Below are 7,242 nucleotides of genomic sequence, written 5' to 3'. Positions count from 1 at the left end.
GAATGGAAATAGAAGCCAAATTCCCCACGGCACCCTGAGAGTAGTCCTGTAGCACCTGCTTCTCTATTCTGTTCATTAAAATAAAAAAAAAAAATAAAATCATCCATGTCCATCTGGCACCATTCAGAAGTTGCCAACCTGGCATCATTCATGGGGACTAAATTCACTGACTCTTATCTAAAACAAATTTTATACTTTTTGTTCATAGGCTCAGCATGAATGGAATCAGCAGGTTTTGTTGTAACCAGTTTAATTCCAATAAGCAAACCACATATTCCATACAATTAATTTTGCCCTATGCTCTTCAAAACAGATTACAGAAATGGCAACTTAATTTTGGAGGGAAAATAGGACAATCCTACCAGTGCTTAGTTCTTTTTTTTTTAATGACTAGTCATTTGAAATCTAATGTCATAATAAATGACTCTGTTAGAAAATGAAATAAATATACATTCAAAAACAAAACAAAATTATTATTTAATTGGATGCACATAAATACTTTATAAACTACTGAATTTATAAAATAATGGCCAATTAACTTTTTTAAATAAAAAGTGACTGTGGCTGTCTACATAGTCTCAGGAACCTGAATAATTATAAAGGCAATAAAGAAACTGGAGAACACTGCATATTCATCCCAATAAAAATAGTACCCTGAGTGTGTATAACTAACCTAATGAGCTGGTTAAATGTTTCTATAACCATTACCACATGAAAATTAAAATTTCTGTTTATTTTTAAAACATTGTCAAATATTCATTTGGGCTCTTTTTTTGACATTTTTCTGAAAAGTAAAAATTTAAAAAAAAAAAACACTAAAGCTATTAATGCTTTTAATTTGTGCAAAATTCTGTAGTGTCTCTTATGTAAGCTCAAGGTGAGTTGTCCTGTATAAATTTTGTTTCCATCAAATGGAAAAAGGTAATCTTTTCTTGAAAATGTCATAATATCAATGATCTGGAAAAACAGGTTAGGGTACCTAAGAAGGTTTTTCTCAAGAGAGCCCTAAGTAGATTTTTCTCCAAGAAGAGAAGTCCATGATGATGTCCAATCCTGAGTAGAATCAAGACTTTGGTGTGAAAGAAGATATCGAATCCTTTGCCCAGAAGGGTCCTTTGGTATCCTTCATGCAGACATTGTTCCTTGCCTGGCACTTAAGAAAGTTTCTTCTCAGCAGTAATACCCTGGGGAAATAGAAGACAGAAAAGACAGTGAAATGTGGGCAAATTACATAAGAATGATGTGGAAGATACAGTCTCCTCCCCTGCTCTAGGCACCGCAGTTCATCAAACTCTGGAGATCATCTCCATCTTCTTAGGGCAACTACTTTCCAAAAGTAAGTTGGGGGGGTGAAATGGTGGAGGAGTCATGGGGGTAAACTTGATTCACAGTTATGAATTGTTAGCATTACAAAAAAAAAAAAAAAAGAATTTAGAGCCAATGAAACTTGTATTTAAATGAACATTATCATATGTCTCCCTAAATAAAAACAGATTAATAACTACAGTTTATTATGCACATGTGTCAGGCATTGTGCTATGTGCATTACATACATTAATTCACTTAAAACTCCCAACCACTCTGCAAAGTAAATGGTATGATCTCTTTTTAAAAGATAAGGAAATTGAGGCTGAAAGAGATCAAGCAATTTGCTTAAGGTTGCCAGGGACGGGGTAGCCCCTGTGGCTCAGCGGGTTTGGCGCTGCCTTTGGCCCAGGGTGTGATCCTGGAGACCAAGGATCGAATCCCGCATTGGGCTCCCTGCGTGGGGCCTGCTTCTCCCTCTGTCTCTCTCTCTCTCTCTCTCAACCTCTGTGTCTCTCATAAATAAAATATTTTTTTTAAAAAAGGTCGCCAGGGATAAATGATAGAACTGGAATTCAAATTTAAGTTTATCTAATCTAAAGCACATGCTGTATTCGCCAATAACAATATGTGTTATCAAGTCCACAAGATTATAAAAAAATTAAATGTTAAGTGTTAAAATCCAAACAAATTTGTTCACAGGTCTTCTAGTTCCATCTGTCAACTCGCCTAGACAGCAAGAATAGGAGAGAAGTTATAAACAGAAGGATTAGAAGACAGGAGGAGAACTAAGATTAAATGGGGGAAAACCTACACTAGCAATTCCTAGGCATAACCTCAGGAAAAAAAATATGTCTAATTAATGTGCTAAAGCACTAGATACAGTGGCTATTGCTGTGTTTAAAAAAAAGTAGAACAGAATGTTTGGCATGAATCTCTTTTTGTGTTCCCGAATGACAGCATTTTATGCATTGTTGCCTTTTTGAGGTTACAGAATAGAGAAGTCCAGGATTTAACCTCTTGGCTTTGTATTTGCATTTCTCAGAATTATGTTAGTGTGGCTTGCTGTAAACAAGATAAAGGCAAAAAATACCTACACTGAAAATCCTCTGGGAAACAATAAATAGTATTCAGAGTAAATCTACAAAATTTATCACAGACATACACACTAAAAGGATGCTTTTGGCAGCTCTGCACACCTTTATTCACCTACATACAGAGAAAAAAACAGACCTGTTTTCTCATTTACCCTCACAGTGTTCCTTTGAATTAGGAAATACTTCACAGTAAGAAAGACTAAAGCACACCGCTTATAAAAAAATTGAACTTCATGTATTAGATTCCCTAGTATTTTTATTCTCCTTTTGTTTTGATTTGGTTTAGTTTGGTTTTAGAGAATTATTTTATCATCTCAAAAAGATGAGGTTTCTATGCTGAAATTTCTATGTTGAAATATCTTCAAATATTTGGGTAAATAAATTAAATACACAGCTAGTTATCTGGTTATGATTATTCAGTGGTTGTTTAAAAAAATAGTAATGCTATTTCTTTTACATCTATTAAATGTAGGCAACACGGGAGATTGAAAGATTAGTAAGATTGCATACCTGCCCTAAAGAAGCTTAGAATCTATTAATATAGAAAAAGTGAATGTATATATTAAAATAATAAAGTAGTTACCATAATATTTGTGGAATGTCTAAAGAGGGGAAAAGATTATTACTAGCTAGGTGATAAGAAATGGCTTGATGGAGAGGCAGCCTTTCAGTTGGCTCTTGAAAGATGGAAATTATTTCATAGAGACAAGATGGAGAATGAAACATAGCAGCACTCAGAAACATGAAATATCAGCAGAGGCATGAAGTTGGGATATTTTAAAGCCTATTTGGGAAATGCCATATATTCTACTTGAACTATAACCCAAGATATAAACGGAAAATATTCCCAGGAAAGTAAATTTGGGTTGACATTTGGAGACTTGCACTGACTGCCTGCATAGACAATTATGAGGAATATAAAGAGTGAAATTATTTGTAGAAGGAATGCAGTGAGTTCCATTTTTTTTAATGAGTTCCATTTTCAGGTACTGGGGCCACTAAGTCATAGAGGCTGAACCCCAACAAAGTGGAAAGCAAGATGATTTACCTGAGGTGAATTTGATTAGAGAGGAGAACAGAATAATTGCAATGAAAATGCTATCCTGGATATGCAATAGTGTCGGTCCAGCTGAAATTAGATAGCATGAATAGATGTTGGACCCAACAGCATGATTTTGTCATTTCATCCAACGAAATTGGAACAGAAAAATGAGCAATATGAGTAGCTTATGGTTGATAATGGATCTGTCAGAAAGTCAAGACTGCAAAGAATTTTAGGATGTCACAGGAAATACTGAAGGCAAAATAAATACACAGGATCAGTGGCCTTGCAGAAGAATGAGAAGTCCAGGACTTGGGGATCACAAAAGGGAGAAGCAGAAAGAGCATGCATGAGGGAGGAGAAAAAAAATGGTTTTTGGCGATCAGAGGAAGAATCAGAGACAAGATTTTGGTCACAGAACATTATTTCCTGGTGATGGATATCAAAGTATGTTTATGCCAATAGTTAATTGCCAATTTTTATTTGAAAGTTTAAAAAGCAGAAGAAATAGTCAAAAAATATGGAAGGATTTTTTTTGAAGGTGTGGTGAAAGAAACTAGTAGAGGATGAGGAGGGGAAGTGATAGAGTAGATGGGTAAGAGAGGAGCTAAACTGGAATAAGTATGTATTCCATAAAAGACAGAGTGGGGAAGAGGCACTGAGTGTCACAGACATGAAGGAAGCCAGAAGACCCAAGCACAGAGCTGTAGGGTAGGCAAAATTTTCTTAATTAAGTGGCTTGGAGACTCAACCAGTCCCAGTGGACCAACCAAAATGTGAGTGTATCAGTTTGCCAGGGCTGATGTAACAAAGTACCCCAAACTGAGTGGCTTAACCAACAGAAATTTATTGGCTTGCAGTTTTGGAAGCTAGAAGGTCAAGATCAAGGTGTATGGTTGGACCCTTCTGAGGGCTATGAGGGGGCATCTGTTCCATACTTCTCACCTAGCTTCTGGTCATTTATTGGCAATCTTCAGTATTCCTTGGCCTGAAATGTCACCTTCATAACTGCTTTTGTCTTCATATGGTGTCTCCGTGTGTGTGTGTGTGTGTGTGTGTGTGTGTGTGTCCAAATTTTCCCATTTTATAAATACACCATTGTATTGGAATAAGGGCTTACAGGCTTACACTACTACTCCAGCATGACCTTATCCTTACTGGTTACATGTATAATGACTCTATTTCCAAATAAGCTCATATTTGAGATATTGGGGAATTAGGAGTTCAACATATGAATTTTGAGGGAATATAATTCAACCCATAATGGTGGACTTAGCAAAATGTTGGTAGAATCAGAGTTGTGAGATCCAGTCTCCTAAGGAGCTAAACTTGGTTTTGATGTCTTCTCACAGTGTCTAGAAGTGGGGAGAAAGCAGGTAAAGGCAAGCTTCTGCATGTTTGGCCTCATGCACACAGCCTTTGGATAATTGACTGCAGTACTTGCTTTCTATCTGGATGCTTAGACATTCATATATTCATAAACACAACCTGTGTGCATATAACTGTCTGCTGAAATGACTGGATACAAGTCATTCAAGTGCAAGTTTAGAAGTGGGAATAATGCAAAGAATGGCAAATTTGTGATATGATAATCCACTAGACAAGCATTACCATTCTATCCTGAATTCCCATCATGTTTTCTCTGCAAAGCTGGAAGGAGTTCAGCCTCAGGCCACAAGACAATCAATATAAGGTTGATGAACCACAATTAAAACATGTCAAGATCTAAAAGTTATTGAAGACAAATGGTCCTTCATTGAAGATGTTTCTCAGAAATAGAATAAAAGATAGCCCTGGGAGACCAGAAATCAGTTCTAGATAGGTCTAATCCTAATAATCCTTTAGGAAAAGCTGACAACATTCAAAAGCCAAGGTTTTTAGCCATCTAGAAGAATACTCACCTTTTATGCCTTTGGTTTTCCAAGGAATCCCTCAAAAGGATCTAAGAATTTAATAAGAAAGCTTGCCCTTTAGTGTTCCAAAAAATAATAAAAAGACTAAAGTGAAAATTTTATATAAAATGTCATGACGTATGAAACTGTTGAAAATACACATGGAGGATGACATGAAAGATTTTACTTTGATTTTTTTATTTTCACTTCTTAAATGATTCCTCATTCTGTTATCTATGTGATAATTAGAAAGGTTCCCATTAATTACATTTGCAATTTAGCATTCAGAGAAAGAGATTAAGTCAAAGAAAAATGAGGCTAGAATATTCTACTTCTCACCTGGCTAACGCTACTCATCTTTAGGTCTGGGCTGACTTCCCACTATAAGCCTTGCCCTCAATTTAAGTAAGGTTTCTTGAACTTTTCCTTCAAATTATTAGTTTCAGCTTGCATTTGTATTTTTGAAAATTGTTTAATTCCTGCCTCTCTGCACTAGATTCTAAACTTCTCCAGAGGAAGGATGATGTCTTGCTCGCCACTGTACCCCCAGTCCTAATAGGTATTCCACAAATATTTATTGATTGAGTAAATAAAGACTAAGGTAGAAGAACCAAATAGTAAACAATATTTACTCCAAGCTGCTTAACTAGATCTGGTAACAGAGGGAAGATAATAGCATATCTATTTCATAACATTCTTCTTTAAAAAAAAAAGATTTTATTTATTCATTTATTCATGAGAGACACACAGAGAGAGAGAGAGAGGCAGAAACACAGGCAGAAGGAGAAGCAGGCTCCATGCAGAGAGCCTGACGTGGGACTCGATCCCAGGTCTCCAGGATCAGGCCCTGGGCTGAAGGTGGCACTAAACCGCTGAGCCACCCGGGCTGCCCCATAACATTCTTTATAAATTTATTTTTCCTACATCTCTCATCATTTCTAGGCCCTTGGTTCCTGCAGGGGATGGGCTGTAAGGAAGGAAGACCCTTTGGCATCATCACCACTCCCCCACTAGGAACCAAAGATCCCACTCAAATAGCCAAATGCAGATTTTCACACAACCTCAAAATATCGCAATCCCTCATTAAAGGACCAAAATGGGAGAGAAAATCTCTTTTCCCAAATCTTAGTAGCTAAGTGGGTTTAAAACCAGATAGGCTGCCCAATAATCCTAAAACGAACACAGAGACAATGTTCACCAACAGCTAAAATAAGATAAAAACAAGGCTTTGCTCCACTACTTAGGAATATAAACTAGAAAAATAATCTCTTAGCAGATTCATGTAATTCTTGTCTGGTTAGATTTTTGACTAATAAAATGCCTTTTTCTGTAATTGAATCATTTATTTCCTATGGAAACATCCTACACTTCAAATTGGATAGACAGTGAATTTCAAAAATTAATGTCCCCTAAAGACAGAGATTTAATATTTATACACATAACACACACACACACACACACACACACACACACACACACTTGCTTTTTGTGTGTGTGCAATGCAATTTCGAATCTTAGGAAAGCATTTCTACATATCAGGATTCTGCTGTAATTTCACTCTATGCACCAAGAATCACTTTCCCCGCAGTGAGGAGAAAAGCAAGTATTTAAGGGAAATATCTAGTCTAGAGTGAGCAGTCCATGTACTCTGGAGGCATATAGGACCTTTGTAACGCAAGAACACTAATCTATGGTGATGGAAGCATGGGGAGGGAGAAGTACTGATCTAACTTGTAAAGTGGAACAGCTTCAACCCAAGGCCAATGGCAATATTTTCATTCAAATAATTAACAAATAAGTCATATTTGATAAAGTGCTTGCAAGATTCTCTGACATTTTAAAATATCATTCAGAATGTATACTTACTTCATTTATTTGTCAAAAAGCTTTAGGATAGATTATAATA

The 7,242-nt window shown here is 36.2% G+C and overlaps 1 long non-coding RNA gene across 2 annotated transcripts in view; it reads right to left on the bottom strand.

Annotated features, from left to right (window-relative positions):
- Nucleotides 1-233: 233 nt before the first annotated feature.
- The window catches only part of LOC112670760 (uncharacterized), a 53,627-nt gene continuing 46,618 nt past the window's right edge, over nt 234-7,242 (bottom strand). For both annotated transcript variants that reach the window (XR_007401940.1, XR_004804628.2), the window contains one exon: nt 234-1,184. This is a non-coding gene — a long non-coding RNA (uncharacterized LOC112670760). The remainder of the gene's footprint in view (nt 1,185-7,242) is intronic.

Source organism: Canis lupus, chromosome 14 (assembly GCF_003254725.2).
Source record: "Canis lupus dingo isolate Sandy chromosome 14, ASM325472v2, whole genome shotgun sequence".
Taxonomy (NCBI): domain Eukaryota; kingdom Metazoa; phylum Chordata; class Mammalia; order Carnivora; family Canidae; genus Canis; species Canis lupus.
The sequence above is the reverse complement of the archived record's forward strand: the minus strand, read 5'-3'. Positions and strand labels throughout refer to the sequence as shown.